A 22860-nucleotide genomic window follows, 5' to 3' on the forward strand; every position below is an offset into this window, starting at 1 on the left:
GGCTTGGATCCCACGTTGCTGTGGCTCTGGCGTACGCCGGTGGCTACAGCTCTGATTAGACCCCTAATGTGGGAACTTCCATATGCCGCGGGAGCGGCCCAAGAAACGGCAAAAAGACAAAAAAAAATATATATATACACATATATATTTTTTTTAATGGTAAAAGATTTTTTTAATTGCTGAATAATAAATGCTAGGTATGTGGATAATTATTGCGCTATTCTTTCAATTTCCCTGCATTTTTTTTTTTTTTTTGTCTTTTATTTTAGGACCTCATCAATGGCATATGGAAGTTCCCAGGCTAGGGTCAAATGGAAGCTACAGAGGCCAGCCTGCGCCACAGCAACTCCACATCTGATCCGAATCTGTGACTTACACCACAGCTCATGGCAACGCTGGATGCCTAACCTACTGAGAGAGGCCAGGAATGGAATCTGTGCCCTCATGGATCTTAGTCAAGTTCGTTACTGCTGAGCTGCAAAGAGAACTCCTCCCTGCATATTTAAAATTTTTCATAATAAAAGTATGGGTAGCATGAGGAAAGCTTCCTTTTTTATTTCAGTTAGTTAAATATTATTTTATACAATTTATATAAGCATAGCAGAGATTTAAGAATATGTAGGAATACAGCAGCCCAGGAAAAGTTTGAAGAGAGGAAAAAAGTTCAGTTTCTTAGCATCAAATACACTACAGACCAAGCTTTTTGCTTAGAATGAGAAGCCATATCTGAAGTAATTTCTAAAGTGCTAACCCAGGGCAACTGCCCTGGGGAAAAAGTAATTCTCCAAGATGCTAAAACTATCCATGAATATAAATATAATTAGACAGGAAGGAAAGGTAGGCGCAAGACTCTGAGATGCCACTCTAAAACTGAAACAGGAGGGAAGAGGGTAGGTTTAAAGAAAAACCTTTAAAAAAAAGGTGACAGGGATTTCTCACTGTGGCTCAGTGGTAGTGAAAGTGACTAGCATTCATGAGGATGCAGGTTTGATCCCTGGCCTTGTTCAGTGAGTTAGGGATCCGGCATTGCCATGAGCTGTGGTGTAGATTGCAGACATGGCTCATATCCAGTGTTGCTGTGCCGTGGTATAGGCCAGTAGCTGCAGCTCCAATTTGACCCCTAGCCTGGGAAACTTCATATGCCGTGGGTGCAGCCCTAAAAAAACAAACAAACAAAAATAAATCAATAATAATAAATAAATGAATTTTAAAAAGATGACACAGCCACTGAGGACCAAACAAAAACTGGTTAGAAGCAACGAGGTCCAAGATGGTGGATGATTCGACCTCCAGTAGATCACAGAAGCGACCCAAGCCACTGCAGTGACAGTGCCAGATCCTTAACCTGTACAAGAAAACTCCCAGGGGTTATTTTATTTTTTATTATTTTATTATTACAGTTGCACCTGCAGCATATGGAAGTTCCTGGTCTAGGGGCTGAAGCCACAGCCATAGACATACCGGATACAAGCCACATCTTCCACTTACACCCCTATGCTGCAGCTTGCAGCAATGTTGGATCCTTAACTCACTGAGTAGGGCCAGGGTTCAAAATGGAATCCTCACAAACACTATGTGGGTTTCTTAACCTGCTGAGCCACAAGAAACTCTCAGTGGTTCTTAACCCGGGGTGATTTTTACCTCCCAGGTGACACTTGACAGCGTTTGGAGACATCTTTGGTTGTCACAACTGGAGGCTGTTACTAGTATCTAGCAGGTAGAGGCCAGGGATGCTGCTAAACATCCTACAGTACACAGGATAGGTCCTCAAAGCAAACAATTATCTGGCCCAAAATGTTAATAGCACTAAGGCCAAGAAGCCCTGCATTAAACTGCAAATGTCAGTTGTTATCTGTTCTAGCATGAAACATGTTGAAATAATTTTGAATTCTGACTCTGAACTTTCTAAAGCTTTAGCTCCTCTTCTCTGCTTTAGATTATACTTAAATTGGTGTGCCATCTATATCTTTATCCAAATTACTATTAAAAATTGAGGAGTTCCCTGGTGGCCTAGCAGGTTAAGGATCCAGTGCTGTCATTGCTGTGGTTTGGATCACTGCTGAGATGTGGTTTCTATCCTTGGCCCAGGAACCTCTTCATGCCACAGGTGTAGCCAAAAATAAAAATAATAAAAAATAAGCAAACAAAAATTGATAGCGTATAAGGATGGAGGACTCCAGTCAGGTTACTGTTGAGGCAGTATGCATGGCAGTTAAGTGCACTGATAGGAATTTGTTAAAGTCCTATCTCTATCTATTACTAGCTATGTAATTGTGCAAGTTATTTAAATAATGTGTGCCTCAACTTCCTAATATGTTAAACAGAAAGAATAATAATATTCCCATAGAGTCTCATAGAGATTAAATGAGAGTAAAGCAGGTAAAGCATTTAGTCTGGTGACCAGCCCATAGGAAGTATTCCGTATTTAACCAATCACTATCCACTAATTGAGTATCCTTTTTCTTGTGGGGGGGCACCTGTGGTGTGCAGTGGCTTGATGTAAGATCTCAGTTCCCAGACCAGGGATTGAACCTGGGCCAGACTGGTGAAAGTACCGAATCCTAACCACTAAACTACCAGGGAACTCCCTGAGTGAGTGTTTTTTAGATGCATTTGGAGAAGTTATATATTACTTTCTCTGTACCCTGATTGAAAACACATTTCATCATTTCATCAAAATAACATTATGACACTACTTGTCATATGCTTTGTTGAAATCCTTTCATCACACACACTTTATAAAAATATTAACTCTAATCATCTTCCTTTCTTTCTTCCCTCTCTCCCTCTTTATCTCTCTTTTTCCTAAGATCGTTGTCAGCATTTCAGAAATCTGAGCTCTAATTACCATAAACGCTCCCTTTGAAATCACTGTAGATGCTTTCTAACTTTTATTAGTTAATATTCTATTATAAATTTAATGAAGCTATGCATGTAAATCACCTATTGCCATGCTTGCCACATTCAAAGCTCTAAAAAAAATCATAAGAAAACTTTAGGAAAGCAGCCAAGGGAGTCCAAAGAGGGACAAAGTGATGGAGAGAAAGAGCCCTTGTCATGAGATAAGGCTGTGGGTGATGTGGAAAGAAGGAGCTGGCCTCTGGCTTCCGAGGGCCTAAAGGAGGCCTGGGCAATACAAGAGCAAGATTTGGGGATATGACAGAGTAAGAAGTGAGCCTTGCTGTCCTCCAGACCCCGCAGGAGAGGTAGTGGTACCAGGGAAGCAGGGAACTGCGCAGGCGCAATGTCAAGCTGGACGAATGCTCCCAGAAGGCACTGGGACTGGAGGCCGCAGGGAAGGACGACTTTGCTCCTGCGCATGGGCGGGCTCATAGCTGACCTGCCACAGCTTCCCCCTTCTACCAGGGTCAGACGGTGGTGAGTCACTGCATGAATGAATGTGTATAGGAGCAGATAAACACGCAGGGCCCATACTCAAAATCCAGGCACTTCTCCTGAGGCAAGTGCGGAGAGGGACCTGATGGCCTCAGGCCACTGACTCCACCCACACCTGGATTTCTGAGGTGCAGTGGGATTTAGGGGTCGGGAGGAGGGGGCAGTGGAAGCCTCCAAGCCCAATGAAGTTCCGCCTGAAGAGCATAATTTTTACTTTATTTTAATTTCATTTTATATGTGTGTGTGTGTTTTCAGTGATTTTTTTTTTTTTCATTTTTAAATGTTGCATTGAAGTGTAGTCGATTTACAGAGTTGTGATAATTTCTGCTGTACAAATGATTCGGTTACACATGTACACACAGCCATTCTCTTTGAGATTCTTTTCCCATATAGACCATCACAGAGTATTGGATAGAGTTCCCCATGCTATACAGTAGGTCTCTGTTGGCCAGTCATTACATATACCTCAGTGTGCATATGTCAGAGCCTAACCCTCCATCCATCCCCGCTCCCAGCTTGTCCCCTTTGGTAACCACAAATTTGTTTTCAAGGTTTGTTTCTCTTCTGCAAATAAGTTCATTTGTATCTTTTTTGGATTCCACATATAAGTGATACCATATAATGTTTGTCTTTCACTTTCTAACTTCACCTAGTATGATAATCTCTATGTTTCATTTTATTTTTTAAATTATGGTAAGGTACATGACATAAAATTTACCTTTCTAACCAGTTTAAAGTGTACATTCAGTATCATTTAAGTATATTTACAATCAATTTTTATTTGCTAAAATGAATTTTAATAATAAGACCATTTATTGAATTCTTACCATGTTGTGGTGCAGCATTAAGAATAAAATTCAAAGTTCTTACTGTGGCCAACAGATGAGTTGCTTTGACCTTCAGGAAGGGTTGGACGTATTCATTCCTTTTTTTTTTTGGCAGTTCCCAAGGCATGTGGAAATTTCCCAGGCCAGGGATCAAACCTGCACCACAGGTGCAACCTGTACCACAGCTGCAGCAATGCCTTATCCTTAACCCACTGCATCACAAGGGAACTTCTTCGATGTATTCATTTTTTAAGTAAGTATATATGTTGATCACCAGTTGGTCTAATGGAGAGAGGATCAGTCAGCTCAGGGAGAGGATGACAGTGTCCTTTTTTTCTCCCTGAATTGAGATATTTTATATATATATAAAAATATATAATTGAATATATTGTTTAATATATATTATATTACATTAATATATAAACAATATATTCAATCCACTATGAAAATAGATTTTTACTGAATTGAGATATTTATTATTATAAATAATATATTATATAATATATAAACATATAATATATAAACATATATTCAATCTACTATGAATATATATTTTTTCCTGAATTGAGATATTTTATTATTATAAATATTATAATACATATATAGTATGATATATAAATAATATATAATGTGTAAATAATATATATTATAATATATAAATAATATATTAAATCTACTATGAGGATAGCAGATTGATTAGCTCAGTGACTGTCCTTATTGCCTCTTCGTGTACCTTTCTGTACCATGACATCTAGAAAGCTAAGTACCATATTACTCAGCCATAAAAAAGAATGAAATAATGCTTCCTGCTGGAGTTCCCATCATGGCTCAGCAGAAACGAATCTGACTAGTATCCATGAGGACACAGGTTCCATCCCTGCCCTCACTCAGTGAGTTAGGGATCTGGTGTTGCCATGAGCTGTGGTGTAGCTTTCAGAGTTGGCTTGGATCTGGTGTTGCTGTGGCTGTGGTGTAGGCCCACAGCTGTAGCTCGGATTCGACCCCTAGCCTGGGAACCTCCATATGCTAGGGATATGGCCCTAAAAAGACAACAACAACAACAACAAAATCCCATTTACAGCCACATGGATGGACTTAGAAATTATCATACTAAGTAAAGTCAGACAGAGTCATAACAAATGTATGTTAAATGAAAGTTAAGTACCCAGCTTCATAGACCCTTGCAGCTAGGGTCTTGATAGGTTTCCTTTTTTACTAAACAGATTGTTGACATGAGATTTAAATTCAGAACCAAATGAAGTACAGAGAAAATATTTGCATTTAAGGCATCAGACTAAACAGCTCATCAGCAATCACCTTGTTCCTAGAGTGCAGCTAAGGTGGTACTGTCCTGGAATCAACAGTTGTCGCAGAAGTTTCTTGCTAAATCACTCCCTGATGGTAGCAGAGGTAGCTATTTCCTCAGATGGCCATTTGTGGGTTGGTTTGTTGAGAATGATCCTGGAAGCCCAGCCTAGAGCCTATTTTTGGATGCACATAATCCACGGTATAACATGAGAGTGGATGGATGCAAGATTTTTGGATGCACATAATCCACTGTATAACATGAGAGTGCCTTTTTTACAATGGAGAGTTGCATCTTATCAGGTGAAAATCATTATCTAGAAGTTCCCATACACATAGTTGTAGAAGGATGAGCAGCTGAGGGGTGCAGACTTTTAAACTACAACTTTCACTGACCAATTTGTAGGAAACTCAAAGGGCAGAGGAATATGTGACCCTTGTCATGTGCAGGCACTCAGTGAAACCTGTCTGTGGGAAACTCTATAAAGACTTGAGAAAGACGGGAAACATGTGTGCCAAGTGGAATATCTTAGGGGGGATTCAGGAAGGAGGAGTGTGGCTTCCAGGCAGAGGAAACAAATGCAAAGACCCCAAAACAGGAACATCCTGATGTGTTTGAGAAGAAGCTGGGAGCTAAAGTGATGAGGTCCACTGAGGGCAAAAATGAGGGAGACTGAGAACACTTGACTGCCACTGGAAGGATTTTGGGTTTTATTTTCAATAAAATAGAACATCTTTGGAGGGTTTGAACAACAGTTCTACTATGGTGGGGAGAAAGTGGATGGTTATATAGATGAAATAAGAATGGCCATGTGTTGAAAAATGTTGAGGCAGGGTGATGAGCAGGTATGGGGTTTCATTATGTTATTCTCCCTTCTTTGGTATTTGTTTAAAAGTTTCCACAATAAGAAGTTAAACAACAGAGTTCCTCTGTGGTGTGGGGTTATGGATCCAGTGTTGTTGGCTCTGGTTGCTGCTGTGGTGTGGGTTGGATTCCTGGCCCAAGAACTTCCATGTGCCATGGGCGTGGCCAAAAAATGTAAATAAACAGGAGTTCTCAGGTGGTCTAGTGGTTAAGGATCTGGCATTGTCACTGCTGTGGTGCAAGTTTGATCCCTGGCCGGAAACTTCCACATGCTGCAGGAGTGGCCCCCCTCAAAAAAATTTAAATGAATGAACAAGAGCCTTTCAGCTGCTGTGTTATAAGTAGTTGGAAGAGGGGCAAATGTAGAAGCAAAGGGGATCCATTAGAAGACTCCTGTACTTTCCCAGGAGAGAACTGATGGTGGCTTAGGATGGTTACAGTGAAGGTATGGAGAAGTGGTGGGTTCTGGATGTATCCTTAAGGGTTGGTTAATGGACTTGGATGTGGAATGAGAGAGAAACAAGAATCAAAGATGAATGAGCAACTGGGGAAAAAAAAAGGTGTTATCAACTGAGAGGGAAAAGGATGAGGAATTGGGGGAAGAGCGAAAGTTCAGTTGTAGTCTTGTGAAGTTCTAGATGCCTATTAAAATGTAAGTGTCATGCAAACAGTTGGATGTAAGAATCTGAGGTTTGGGGGCAGGTCAGGGCTAGAGATATGAATTTGGAGCTAGCAGTGTATATAGATAGCATTTAAAGCCATGAAGCTGGATGAGGTCACCAACTCTAATATTCTGTGATTCTTTTGAAAAACAGACCTGTCTACAAAGCGTGTGCTCTCTCTCTCTCTCACACACACACACACGTGTTGGTTCTCTGAATGTAGAAACAATAGACTATCTGAAAAATGACTGTACTCAGAACTCTGAGGGCACATATATTAATCACTTTTATGAGGGCTTCCAAGTGTCATTTAATAAATTGTATGGTCCTTGGCCACACTAAATGGAGTCCACTTGTTCTGGCAACATGAAAAGAAATAATTTTACATCTTAAAGGGTACATTGAGAGATAAATTAAGTCATTTTCTTTTTCAATGTCAGTTATCTTAGTGGTTTTATTGAATATAAATTGTTTAGCTTATTAATACGCTAGTCACTCTTCTAATCATCCACCACTGAAAATGCCCACAATTATTTAAGGCAAAAACTATGTGTGAGCGGTAAAGAAGTAACGTTGTGTTTTCCCAGGTCAGTCCTGCTAAGCATCATGTTCCATGGGTATTCTAGACTTTTTTTTTTTTTTTAGGGCCACACCTGTGGCATACCGAGGTTCTCAGGCTAGGGGTCAAATCGGAGCTACAGCTGCTGGCCTACATCACAGCTCACAGCACCATTGGATCCTTAACCACTGAGCTAGACCAGGGATCAGATCAAACCCGTGTCCTCATGGATCCTAGTCGGGTTCGTTAACCACTGAGCCACAGAGGGAACTCCTAGGGTATTCTAGATTTTTCCCCACAGATATCTATAGTGTTTTCCAAACTGGCTGATCCTTATAATCACTGGAGGTGATTTTGGGCCTAGAACTTAGATACTCTGTGTGAGTTTAGGGTGGAGCACAGGAATTAGTATATTTAACTAGTGCTCATGTTTGGGATTTTTTTTTTTTTTTTTTTTTTTGCTTTTTAGGGCTGCACCCATGGCATGTGGAAGTTCCTACGCTAGGGGTCGAATCGGAGCTACAGCTGCCAGCCTACACCACAGCCACAGCAACATGGATCTGAGCCACCTCTGTGACCTATACCACAGCTCACGGCAACACTACATCATTAACCCACTGAATGAGACCAAGGATCAAATCAGCATCCTCATGGATGCTAGTTGGATTTGTTTCCATTGTGCCACAGTGGGAACTCCTGGGAAATATTTCTAAGCAAACAATTTTAAGAAGTGTTTGATTTCTTCTTTATCTACAAGTTTGCTTACCATGCCCCATTTTCCTGCCTTATTATAAAGTGGTTTTTTTTTGTTATTGTGTTGTTTTGTTTTTGGCTCCAGTGTGCAGCAGCTTGATATGGAATCTCAGTTCCCAGATGAGGGATGAACTTGGGCCGCAGTGGCGAAAGTGCAGAGTCCTACCCACCAGACCAACAGGGAACTCTCTATAAAGTATTTTTTATATCTGCTTCTCTTTTGCAGTTGGCTCCTGGCAACCAGACTGAGATGAGTTGGGGTGGACTGTGGAAGTGCTGGGTTCAAGTTGTGGGAACTCTTCTCTCCTGACCACAAAGTCACTCTAGGTCTGGTCTGGTCACTAAGGCTAGGTTTATTTTTGAATCTAAGCCTTTTAAGTTAATAGACCTCCAACAGGGTTTAGGTTTATCTTAAGGGAAAAACCAGAAAAAGGAAGAGCCTGTCTCTGAAGTCAGGAATCCTGCCACTATGACACTCTGGTAACCAGAGACAATATTTCATTTTTTTGTTTTTTTCTTTTTTTATGGCCGTACCTGTGGCATATGGAAGTTCAGGGATTGAATCTGAGCCACAGCTGTGACAACACCGCAGCTGCAGCAATGCCAGATCCTCAACCCACTGCACCAGGCCAGGGATCATACCTGTGCCTCTACAGTCACCGGAGCCGCTGCATTCAGATTCTTAACCGGCTGCACTATGGTGGGAGTGCCCAGATATGATATTTCAAAAAGAGGAATTGGAAGATAGATGAAATAGAACCATTTGAGATTTCTGCTTCTTTAAGGGGATGGGCCAGATAATTTTCTCTCATTCAAGGCATGAGCCCCTGAATTCTATCTTTGGAATTCTTGGCAGTATCTGTGGCCCTCGTATTGGGAATCCTTGCTCTTAGTATATTCTCCACAATGAAGCCAGAGTGAAAATTTAGAACATACAGATCAAAGCAAATTACTCCCCTATTAAAACTCTTCAGTGTCTTTCTCTTGCACTTAAAGCCGAAATTCTTTTGATGCTCCCTTCCCCAAAAGCCCTTTGTGATGTGTCCCTGACTAACATCTCCCACCACCCTGGCCTTTTTCCTGTATTTGTCTTGAGGTTTTTTTCTTCCTATTCTTCTCTGTACTTGGCAATATCTTCCCTCAGTCTTCACTGGGCTGATTTTATCTTCACAGTTTAATCTCAGTTATAATATTGCCATCTTGTTTTCTGTGTGACATTTTTTACCAGCTGGTATTTTTATGTTTATTTGTTTGTTTGCTCGTTTATTGTGGGTCTTCTCTAACTACACCGTAACCCATGGGAACAGAGATCTTATCAGATTTAAATGCCAGTGAAACAGCTATGTTTAGAATAGTGTTTGGCCCAGGGTGCACACCCAGTAAATATTTGCTGAATCAGTAAGTGAATAGGCAAGAGAGAAATTGGCAAGGCCAATAAGGACCAAATCGATAAAGGTGGTTATCTCAGGGAAGTGCATTGTGAGGTTGGAGAGGAAGAGGAGAAGGTTACGATGTTTTACTTTATACTGTTTCCCACCATAAAAGGGGGAAAATAACTGCGGGTAATTTTAAGTTTCCTTTTTGTGTTTTTTATGTGTTTTTCAAATTTTCTAAAATAAACACGTTTTACTTAGAAATCAGAAAAGTGAAATAGAAGGTAAATAGTGACTGTAGTTACTTATCAAGAGTTGCATTTTCAGGGATCCCTGGCCTCCACATTCTTTCATCAACACTACTGCTTTTGTTTTCTACAAAGGACCTAGTCATCTATTTTGGTGTAAAGCCATATATTAGAATAGTTTCTGAATAGGTATCTGTCTAGGTTTTCTTGGACATCACCAAGGAAAAGCATAAGATTTTGATGGTCTCCGTGGTAACTAATTCGGTGCCAGGATTGATCCTTGAGGATAACAACAATGGATATTCTAGCACTAGAAAATGTTTTGGATTTCCCTCAGGTTGCGTAGCACCTTTGTGTTTTGTTATCTGAATGCCAGTCTCAAGAACCTTCTTTATCATTATTATTATTTATTTTTTTTGTCTTTTTGCCTTTTTTAGGGATGCTCCCACAGTCAGGAACCTTCTTTAGCCAACAATTTCACTACAAATGCCATCTGAACGTAAACTGGAAAAGAGCATTCTGGGTTGAAGCTCTTCCTCTGTCTTTAGGATCTTGCCCCCACTTATCAGAATCTTACTCGTCCCTCACTCCTCAGGTAAAAATTTATCTCTTAGATGAAGTGAAACTCGAAGCCTCTATACCCTTCATTAGCTGTATTTTATTATGCTTTATAACTGTGATCTTTACGTGTCTAGTTTTCTGAAGTATTGATGGTAAAGATCAATACAGAGAAACATTAATTAATGTGGTAGTTAATTTTTATGTGTCAGCTTGGTTGGGCCACAGGGTACCCAGCGATTTGGTTAAACATTATTCAGGTGTTTCTGTGAGGCTGTTTTTGCATAAGTTTAACATTTGAATGGTAGACTCAGTCAAGCAGATTACGCTCTCTAATGGGGGTGGACTTCTTATCAACTGAAGGCCCAAGTGGAACAAAAAGGCTGAGTAAGAAGGAACTCTTCCTGGAGTTCCCTGTTGGCTCAGTGGGTTAGGGATTGGTGTTGTCACTGCTGTGGCTCTGGTTACTGCTGTGGCAAAGGTTCAATCCCTGGCCCAGGAACTTTGCATGGGAAAAAAAAAAAAAAAAAAAGAAGAGAAGGAAGGAGAAGGAGGAGGAGGCGGAAGAGGAGGAGGCGGAGGCGGTGGCAGTGGCGGTGGCGAAGAAGAAGAAAAGGAGAAGAAGAAGAAGAAGAAGAAACAGAAGAAACTCTTCCTGCTTGAGGGCTTTCATGGTAGGATATCTGTTCTTTCCTGCCTTTGGACTTAAATTGAAATATGGGCTCTTCCTGGGCTTTAAGCCTATTGGTATTTGGCCTAGAACTACACCATTGGCTGTCTTGGTCCTTCTTAGCCTTCCAGACTCCACCATTAGCTTTCCTGTGTCTCCAGCCTATACAAGTGTATATGTGTATGTGTGGCTTGATAGCCATAGATATACATATAAATAGATATAAGTATATTCCTCTTAGTTCTGCTGCTCCGGAGAAACCTGACTAATATAATAAATAAGATCCTATTATGTGTCAGGTCCTGGGGTAGGAGCTGGGTTTCCCAGCTCTCCAGCTTAAAGGAGATGATAGACTAACTTCAATGTGATAAGTGATCTGGTTGAGTTACATAGCAACAAAATGTTCTGAGACCACAGAAGGAGCACCTAATTGCATAAGGAGTTGAGAGAGAGTCACTTAAGAGTTGACATGATCAGGGTTGTGAAAAACGACACCGGGTTGAGGAGAAGATTGATGAAATTGAACTGCTGGTATATTCAGCAACATGGATGAATCTCACAGTCATAATTTTGAGTGGAATAAGTCAGATGCGAAAGAAGACATATGAATAAAGGTGCTATGGACATCCTTAGAAAACAAGCCCTTGATGATGACCTTGGGAAGAAAGTTTTCAATGTTTCAGCATTCAGTGTGGGGATAACAGTGATTACCCACGTGTGTGTGACATCCCAATAGGATCATTTGTTAACATCCCCCTCCTCTCTATGACAAAATTATTTCCAACAATAATAATGAAATAACTAGGAAAAATAATGATCTTCTTGATTTGTTCTTTAAGGTAAAGACAATGAACTATTTATTTATTTATTTATTTTTCTTTTTATGGCCATACCTATGGCACATGTAAGTTCCTGGGTTAGGGATCAAATCAGAGCTGTAGTTGCTGGCCTACACCATGGACATAGTAACGGCAACACCAGATCCGAGCTCCATCTGTGACCTACACTACAGCTCGTGGCAATGCCCAATGCCAGATACTTAACCCACTGAGCAAGGCCAGGGATCGAACTTGCATCCTCTTGGATATTAGTTGGGTTCTTAGCCCACTCAGCCACAAAGGGAACTCCAACAATGAACAATTTAAGAAGAATACATTTCAGTTTTACGGATATTAAAATTTAGCAAAATATTTCACAAATGAACTAAAATTTACTCTTAAAAAATTACACTAGGAATTCCCATCATGGCTCAGTGGTTAACGAACCCGACTAGGAACCATGAAGTTGCAGGTTCAATCCCTTGACTCGCTCAGTGGGTTAAGGATCCGGCGTTGCCATGAGCTGTGGTGTAGGTCGCAGACACGGCTTGGATCCCGTGTTGCTGTGGCTGTGGCTAGACCAGCAGCTACAGCTCCAATTCCACCCCTAGCCTGGGAACTTCCATGTGCCTCGGGCGTGGCCCTAAAAAGCAAAAAAAAGCAAAAAAAAAAATTACACTAAACAGCTCACACTGTTTCACTGTTTAAATTTTTTTTTTTTTTTTTTTTGCCACACTTGTGGGACATTAAAGTTCTTGGGCCAGGATCAAATCCACACCACAGCTGTAATCTGAACCACATCAGTGACAATACCAGATCCTTAACCACCAGGCCACCAGGGAACTCCAAACTGTTTTAAATTGAAAAAAAAAAAAAAGCTTAGCGTGGTCAAATGGAATTACAGAACTGAAGTAACTTGAGTTCTGTTTGTCTTGACAATCACTGTTTTATCACTTTATTTTGAATCCAATTTTTAAAAGTAAGCATGTGTAGTACTCTAGAGATGGAGATAAGAACTATGCATGAAGTAAGTTTGATTCTGAATTAAGAATTGTGCTCTCTTTTCCTGTGTGGCTCAGTGGAAACAAATCTGGCTAGCACCCATGAGGACAAAGTTTTGTTTTTGTTTTTGTTTTTGTCTTTTTGCCTTTTCTAGGGCAGCTCCTGTGGCATATGGAGGTTCCCAGGCTAGGGGTGGAATTGCAGCTGTAGCTGCCCACCTATGCCACAGCCACAGCAACGCCAGATCCGAGCCTCGTCTGCAACCTACACCACAGCTCATGGCAAAGCCGGATCCTTAACCCACTGAGCAAGGCCAGGGATCGAACCTGCAACCTCATGTTTCCTAGTTGGATTCGTTTCCACTACACCACGATGGGAACTCCAAGGACGAAGTTTTGATTTTTGTTGCCATGAGGTATGGTGTAGGTCACAGACACAGCTTGGATTCTGCATTGCTGTGGCTGCGATGTAGACTGGTGGCTACAGCTCCGATTTGACCCCTAGCCTGGGAACCTCCATATGCTGTGGGTGTGGTCCTAAAAAGATAAAAATAAAAATTATACTCTCTGAAATGGATGCATGGAGCTGAATCTGTGTGTAGTGAGCTAACTGTAGAAGTGAACTTCTTTGAATGAACTCCCACATAAAATAAAATGTCTGTTACAGAGAAAGTAATAAAGATGTGCTAATTTGACATTTAAATGTATTACTAGAGTTCAACAATAGCAGTTCTTTAGAACAGCAGTGCTCAGACTTTTCAGTCTCAGAACTTCATTGCACTCTTACAAATTTTTGAGCTCTTTGCTTTTGTTGATGGAAGTTATTGACTGTTGACATTTACCTCCTTAGAAATTAAACTTGAGAAAAAATTTACATAATTATTTTAAAATCAAATGTCTGTCTTGAAATTACATAAAATTACATAAATCCTCTGCATATTAACATACATAACAAACATTTGTTAAAAACAGTTAATTTTCCAAAACACAACAAAGGACAATTTAATGATAAGAGTGATTATCATTTTACGTTTATGCAGCTGGAGTCTCATAGTTGCTTCTGCATCCAATCTGTTGCCATAAATGTTGTTTTAGTTAAAGTATATGAAAAAAATTTAGCCCTACACAGAATGTAGTTGAGAAAGAGAGGGTTTTTTTTTACAGTCTTTAAAAATAATGAAGATACTCTTCTTTGAAATTATACCAACATTGACAAAGGAAGTAGTTTCTTACAGATTAGTTAAACTGAGTTCTGAAACCACATAAATGAACTTTCCATACTCTGTTACATGAAAATCTGTTGGTCTACCTTACATTCTTTTTTGGGAGGGTGGGGGCACACCTGCAGCATGTGGAAGTTCCCACGCTAGTGCTTGAATCAGAGCTGCAGCTGCAGGCCTATACTGCAGCCACAGCAGTACCGCATCTGAGCCACATCTGTGACATGTGCCACAGTTTGTGGCACTGCCGGACCCTCAACCCTCTAAGTGAGGCCAGGGATCAAACTTGAATCTTCATGGACACTATGTTGGGTTCTTAACCCCCTGAGCCACAACGGGAACTCCTACCTTACATTCTGAATGAATCTTTTTACTCATGCCTGACTTTGTAGCGCTATGCATTACTTCCTGGAGTAAATGCAGCTTTTCTAAATGTTGACACATTTAGTTTTGTACGAGCAAAACCATCACATTCATGAATATCATCACAGATCTCTTCAGAGGAGTCTCTAGGCTCACAGAAGCTTTCAAGCTCACGTTGTTTCCAACATTCAATTTTAGTTTGAAAGCTCAAATTTTAGGTAGCAAATATTTAAGTTGTTTTCCTTGAAATACCACACTTACTTTGTTCATTTTTGAGAAAATACCTGTTGAATAACCAGGTCTGAATAACTATAGTCTATCAGTTTTTTTTCCCAAGTGAAAATGGTGTTCCGTAAAAAAAGTGGATATATCAACTCACAAGTCAAATAGGCACTAATGTGATTTCCCTTAAGACACCTGAAATACTTTTTTTTTTTTTTCCATTTCATTACACAAAAAAGATGGGTGCTCAAGGGTTGAGATTTAACGAAATGTTTACTGTTTCACTAGGGATATTTTTAAGTAAGGCTAGGTTTTCGTCATTGTTGCTCGTGTGTCTTGGTGAAGAGGAGAGTGTACCTGAACAATTTGTGCCACTGCTTTGGCTCGTGCTGGGGAGTGAGCAGTTTTAATCACCATTGTTTCTGGGCCACCAACACACAGAATTAACGCAGTGAGAAGGCCAAGAATTTTTATATTATTATGAAAATATTTTTACCCCATGGACTCTCTGGAAGAATCTTAGGTTACTATAGGTCTGTGGACCATGCTTGAAGTTCAGAATTTACACCAACAAAAGGACTATTTTATTACGACATTGGTTGGAAATTCCAGTGCCTGGTAATAAAGTGTAGACCAATTTTTAGTCAGTTTTATTATTGCTTTTACATTCTCCACAGAATGTAATACACAGACAATACACCATCTTAAGGTATGTACCCAGGGCAGACTTTCCCACTGGCCTGCCCATGTTTTTATATATATATATATGTATGTGTGTGTGTGTGTGTGTGTGTGTGTGTGTGTATTCACATATATATGTTTTATGTATGTCTACATAGTATATACGTATTTTTTTTTTTTTTAATAATTTAGTCTTGGAGTTCCCATTGTGGCTCAGTGGGTTAAGAACTTGACATAGTGCCCATGAGAATGTGGGTACGATCCCTGGCCTTGCTCAGTAGGTTAAGGATCCAATGTTGCCACAAGCTGAGGCTTAGGCTGCAGATGTCGCTTGGATCCCGTGTTGCTGTGGCTGTGGTGTAGGCCAGCAGCTGCAGCTCACATTCAACCCCTAGTCTGGGAACTTCTGTTTACCACAGGTACAGCCCTAAAAAGAAAAAAAAAAAAATGAGTTCTTTATTAGATACGTTTACACAGATATTTTCTTCCAGTCAGTGGTTATCATTTCCTTCCCTTAATGGTATCTTTTTTTTTTAAATGGAGTCTTTTGATGAACAAAAATTTTTAAAAAATAAACTTTTAGAATGGATTTAGGTAAAGGTAAAGGTAGGATAGAGAATTCCTGTGTATCTCTCCCTCAGTTTCCCCTAACACTAACGTCTAGCACTACTGTGGTACATTTGTCACAACAAGCAAACCAACATTGATCCATCACAGTTAATTAAACTGCAGAGTTATTTAAATTTTGATCTTTTTTCCACTAATGTCTTTTTTAATGTTTCAGAATTCCATTGCATTTAGTCATCCTGTCTCCTAGTATCCTCTGTTCTGTGACAATTTCTTAGTATTTGTATGTTTTGGATGACTGACAGTTTTGAGGAAGACTAATCAGATATTTTGTGGAATGTCCTTCAGTTTCAGATTGGGTGATGTTTTTCTCATAGAAGGGAGTTATGGGTCTGATGAGGAAGTCTACAGACGTGAAGTGCCCTTCATGTCACATCATACTGGGGTATGCAATGTCAACATGACTTATCATTGGTACTGCTAATCTTGATAGGTAGTATTTGCTGGATTAAAATTGCTCAACATAATGATGTATTTACCCTTTTGTAGTACCATCATTTCTTGCTTTAGATATTTCAGAGGTATAATGTTATGCATACAGAATTTTCTTCCCCCATACCTGTGGCATGCATAAGTTCCCAGGCCAGGGATCCAACTCAAGCCACAGTAGTAACCTGAGCCACAGCAGTGACAAGGCTGATTCCTTAATCACTAGGCCACCAGAGAACTCCAAAGGAGTGTTCTTCCCCACCCCCCGTACAGCATTGAGGTTATTGTATTTTCCTAATTAATTGAAACTTTTTCATTTCCCAGTAACTATTTCTAGCAGTCTTTAAAATTTTTTAAATTTATATGTTTGCTCTTAATGTAAGCATACTGGTTTTTATTAGGGTTAGTTTTTTTTTTTTTCCATTAGTATGTCTTTCTATTCATTTTTTCCTTTTTTTTAAGTTTTTGAAATTGAATTGTAATTGAATGTAACTTTGTATTAGTTTCAGGTGTAGAACTTAATGACTTGATGTTGCAAAATGATCACAGCAGCAGTTCTAGTTAATATCTGTTAACATGCATGGTTACATTTTTTTTTTTCTTATGATGAGAACTTTTAAGATTTACTCTCTTAGCAACTTTCAAATATGCAACACAGTGTTATGCACTGTATTTGCAGCGTTGTACTTTATATCCCCAGGACTTATTTATTTTACAACTGGAAGTTTGTAACACCCAGCTTCTGCCAATCAACAATCTGTTCTCTGTATCTTTAAACTTGGTAAATTTCAAAAAAAAAAATTTAGATTCTACATATGAGATCATACCGTATTTGTCTATCTCTGACTTCTTTCACTTAGCATAATGCCCTCAAGTTCCATCCATTTGTCACAAATGGCAAGGTTTTCTTTATTCATTCATCCCTTGGTGCACCCCTAGGCTGTTTCCATATCTTGGCTATTGTAAATCATGCTGCTGTGAACATGAGGGTGCAGATATCCTTTTAATTTAGTGTAATTAGTATTTTCATATTCTTTGGATAAATAAATACTCAGAAGCTGGGTCATGTGGATCCATATGCTGGATCATTTTTAATTTTTTGAGGAACCGTGATACCATTTTCCATAGTAGCTATACCAATTTATGTTCCCACCAAGTGTACAGGTTTCCCTTTACTCTATATCCCTGCCAACAGTTGTTATTTCTTTTTTTACAGAAATTTTTTACTTTTTGTGAAATCTAATTTAACAGTCTTTTATAAGTCCTGCTTGTTATGCTTATTTCAAGATCACATTCCTGGCATAAATTCCCCTTGGTCATAGATCCTTTTTACATAAAGGAGAATGCCCATATAATCATCTCAGTAGAGGAAGAAAATTTTTTTTGGATAAAATTTAACAATTCTTCTTGTTCTCCTGTGGTGCAGCGGATTAAGGACCTGGTCTTATCACTGCAGCTGCTCAGGTTGCTGCTGTGGTACAGGTTTGATCCCTGGCCAGGGAACTTCCACATGCTGTATCTGGGGCAAAAACAAACAAAAAAATTTAACAATTCTTCATAAACTCTCAGTAACCTAGTGATAGAAGGAAACTCCGGGGTAACTCTAATCTACAAAATGGGTTGGAAAATATTCCTCTTTTCTAGTCTCCTGGAGAGATTTTTGTTTGTTTGTTTTGGTAAGATTGGTATCATTTTTTTCCTTAAGTGTTCTGAAGAATTTACCACTGAAGCTGTTTTGACTTGAAGTTTTCTTTGACAGAAGGTTTTTACTTAAGGATGTAATGTCATTGATATTTAATTTCATTCAGATTTTCTGTTTTCTTCTTGGATTTGATGTGGTAAGTTGTCAAGAAATTCATCCATTTCATCTATATTTTTCACAGCTTTGTTGAGCTATGATCAACATGCCCTAAAACTCTCTCATTTAAAGTGTACAATTCAATTTTTTAAAAAGTCTTCTCAAAGTTATGCAACTGTCCCCATGATCTATTTTTAAAACATTTCTGTCACTCCACACAGAAACTTCATGCCTGTTTGCAATCACTCCCATTTCCATCCCTAGGCCTAGGTAACCACTAATTTACTTTCTGCCTGCAAAAATTTGCCTTTTCAAGATGTTTTGCATAAATGGAATCAAATAGTAAGTGGTGTTTTATGTCTGGCTTCTTTCACTTAGTATAAGGTTTTTAAGGCTCATCTATATTATAGCATATATCAATACTTTGTTCCTTTTTTTGTTTTAAAAATAAATTATTATTGTAAAGTATAACTTACCATGGAAGAAATGGACACAGCTTAAGCACAATAAAAATTTTTAAGTGAACACTTCCATGAAACCTCCAGACACATCAGGAAATAGAACATTACTAGAATGCTAAAAGTTTATTTTTGTGCATGGTATGAGTGTGTATTTTAGTTTTATTGATTTATATGAAGCTTCCTAGTTTACCCAGCAATACTTGCTGAAGAGACTATCTTTTTCCCACTTTATATCCTTGCCTCCTTTGTCAAAGATTAATTGACTGTAGATGTCTGTGTTTATTTCTGGGCTCTCTATTATGTTCCATTGAGCTGTATGTCTATTTTTTTTGTACCAGTATCATACTGTGTTGATTACTATAGCTTTGTAATATTTTCTGAAGTCTGTGAGAGTTATGCCCCTTGCTTTTTTTTTTTTTTTTTTTTTTTTTTTGTCCCTGAAGATTGCTTTGTCAATTCTGGATTTTTTATGGTTCTATATAAATTTTTGGATTATTTGGTCTAGTTCTGTGAAAAATATGATGGGTAATTTGATAGGGATTACATTAAATCTATAGCTTGCTTTGGGTCACATGATTAACAATATTAATTCTTTCAGTCCAGGAGCATGGGATATCTTTCCATTTCTTTGATTTCTCTTTCATTTCTTTGATTAATGTTTTGCAGTTCTCAGCATATAAGTCTTTCACCTCCTTGGTCAGGTTTATTCCTAGGTATTTTATTTTTAGAGGTATGATTTTTTTTTTAGGGTGTGATTTTAAAAAGGTATTATTTTCTATATTCCCTTTCTAATATTTCATTGTTAGTATATATAGAAATGCAACTGATTTATGAATGTTAATCTTGTATCCTGTGACTTTGCTGAATTCATTGATCAGTTCAAGTAGTTTTTGTGTGGAATCCTTAGGGTTTTCTATATATAGTACCATGTTGTATGCATGTAGTGACAATTTTATCTCTTCTTTTCTAATTTGGTTACCTTTTCTTCCCTCCCTCCCTCTCTTTCTTTCTTTCTTGTCTGATTAGTGTGGCTGGGACTTTCAATACTATGTTGAATAAAAATGATGAGACTGGGCATCCTTGTATTGTTCAAGATTTTTGCGGGAAGGCTTTCAGCTTTTCTCTGTTGAGTATTATATTGGCTGTCTGTTTGTCATAAATGGCTTTTATGATGTTGAGATATGTTCCCTCTATACTCACTTTGGTAAGAATTTTTGTCATGAATAGATGTTGGATTTTGTCAAATGTTTATCTGCATCTATTGAGATGACCATGTGGTTTTTGACTTTTCTTTTGTTAATGAGGTGTATTGCATTGATTGATTTGAGTATGTTGAAGCATTCTTGTGAAATTGGAATGAATCCCACTTGTATGTGGTGTATGATCTTTTTTAATGTGTTGTTGGATTTGGTTTCCTAAAAATTTCTTGAGAATTTTGCATCTATATGCATCAAAGATATTGGACTATAATTTCCTTTTTTCTTGGTATCTTTGTCTGGTTTTGGTAATAGGGTGATGGTGGCTTCATAGGATGTTTTTGGGAGTGTTCCTTCTTCAATTTTTTAGAAAAGTTTAAGAAGGATTGGTATAAGTTTTTCTTCGTGTGTTTGGTAGAATTTGCCTGTGAAGCCATCTGGTCCTGGACTTTTGTTTGTAGGGAGTGGTTTTTTTTTTTAATTATTATTACTATTCAATTTCATTTCTAGTGATCAGTCTTTTCAAAGTATCTATTCTTGATTCAGTTTTGGTGGGCTGCATGTTTCTAGAAAGTTTTCCATTCTAGATTGTCAAATTTGTTGGCATGTAACTGTTCATAGTATTCTTTCTTTCTTTTTCTTTTTTTTTTTTTTTTTTTTTTTTTTTTGTATTTCTGTAATATCAGTTGAGATTTCTCCTTTTTCCTATTTTGTTTATTTGGGTTCTCTTTCTCTCTCTTCTTTGTGAGTCCAACCAGAGGTTTGTCAATTTCATTTACCCTTTCAGAACTAGCTCTTAGTTTTATTGTTTCTACTTTTTTAGCTTGTTTTATTTCTCTCTGATCTTTATTTTCTTTCTTCAGCTGACTTTAGATTTTGTTTGTTCTTCTTTTTCTAATTCTTTTAGGTGGTAGATTGGGTTGCCGATTTGAGATTTTTCTTGTTTTTTGAGGAGACCTGTATCACTAGGAACTTCCCTCTGATAACTGGTTTTGCAGCATCCCATAGATTTTTTTATGGTTGTATTTTTATTGTCATTTGTCTCAAATTATTTTTTATTTCCTTTTTGTTTTCTTCATTGACCCATTGGTTTTTTAGTAACATGTTGTTTAGTCACATGTAGTCAGTTTTTTCTCATTTCTTTTCCTGTGGTTGATTTTTATTTTATTTTTATTTTTATTTTTTGTCTTTTTAGGGCCACATTTGTGGCATATGGAGGTTCCCAGGGTAGGGATTGAATCAGAGCTGCAGCTGCTGGCCTATGCCACGACCATAGCAATGTGGGATCCAAGCCACTCTGTGACCTACACCACAGATAACAGCAATGCTGGATCCCTAACCCACTGAACAAGGCCAGGGATCAAACCTGTGTCCTCATGGATACTATTGAGATTCATTTCCACTGAGCCATGACAGGAACTCCCTGTGGTTGATTTTTAGTTTCATGCCATTGTAGTCAGCGAAGATGTTGAAATAATTTCTATGATCTTCAGTTTGTTGACACTGGTTTTGTGCCCCAGTATGTGGTCTATCCTAGAGAATGTTCAATGTGCACTTGAAAAGAATGTATCTTCTGGGTATTTTTTTTTTTTTTTTTGATATAATGTCCTGAAAATGTTAGTTAAGTCTAACTGTTCTACCATGTCACTTACGATCTCAGTTGCTTTATTCACTTTTTAAAAATTTTTATTTTTAATTTGTTTTTAAGGGCTGCACCTGCAGCATATGGAGGTTCCCAGGCTAGGGGTCGAATCAGAGCTACGGCTGCCAGCCTATACCACAGCCACAGCAATGTGGGATCAGAGCCACCTCTGTTACCTACACCACAGTTCATGGCAATACCAGATTCTTAATCCACTGAATGAGGCCAGGGATCAAACCTGCATCCTCGTGGATACTAGTTGGGATCATTACCAGGGAGCCACAACAGGAACTCCTCAGTTGCCCTCTTGATTTTCTCTTTAAAGGATTTGTCCATTGATGTGAATGGGATGTTAAAATCTCCTACTATTATTGTTTTCCCATCAGTTTCTCCTTTTATGTCTATTAGTATTTGTTCTATGTATTTGGGTGCTCCTATGTTGACAAGTATAATATCCTCTTCTTGAATTGATCTTTTTATCATTAAATAGTGTCCTTCTTTGTTTTTCTTTATGGCTTTCATTTTAAAGTCTATTTTGTCTGACATGAGTAGTGCAACTCCCACTTTCCTGTCATTTCCATTTGCATGAAACATCTTTTTCCATCTCCTCACTCTCAATTTATATGTGTCCTTTGCCCTAAGGTGAGTCTCTTGTAGGCAGCATATTGTAGGCTCTTGTTTTTTTTATCCAGTCTGCCACTCTGTCTTTTGCTTGGAGCAGTCCGTCCAGTTGCCATGGTAATTACCTTGACATTTAAGGTGATTATTAATAAATATGTAACTTTTTTCCAGTTGATTCTATGTTTCTCCTTTGCTCCTTTATTTTTCTTTTGTTCATTGGATGATTTCCTTTTATTTTATACTTGTGTCCTCTTCTTTGTGTGTGTGTGTGTGTGAATGTATTGTTTGTTCATACATTCTATGCATTTCAACAAATGTATTTTGACATCTATCATTTTAAAATCATATAGATACAAAGCCACAGTCATCAAAACAGTATGGTACTGCTACAAAAACAGAAAAATAGATCAGTGAAACAGGATAGAAAGCCCAGAAATAAACCCAAAACCTATGATCAACTAATCTATGACAAAGTAGGCAAGGACATACAGTGGAGGAAAGATAGTCTCTTTAGTAAGTGGTGCTAGGAAAACTGAATAGCTGCATGTAAAAGAATGAAATTAGA

The 22860-nt window shown here is 38.4% G+C and overlaps 1 long non-coding RNA gene across 3 annotated transcripts in view; it reads left to right on the forward strand.

The window, feature by feature from the left end:
* The window catches only part of LOC110256850, a 108252-nt gene continuing 96524 nt past the window's right edge, over positions 11133-22860 (forward strand). For all 3 annotated transcript variants that reach the window (XR_002338891.1, XR_002338894.1, XR_002338892.1), the window contains exon 1: positions 11133-11220. This is a non-coding gene — a long non-coding RNA (uncharacterized LOC110256850). The remainder of the gene's footprint in view (positions 11221-22860) is intronic.

Source organism: Sus scrofa, chromosome 14, assembly GCF_000003025.6.
Source record: "Sus scrofa isolate TJ Tabasco breed Duroc chromosome 14, Sscrofa11.1, whole genome shotgun sequence".
In the NCBI taxonomy this organism is placed as follows: Eukaryota; Metazoa; Chordata; class Mammalia; order Artiodactyla; family Suidae; genus Sus; species Sus scrofa.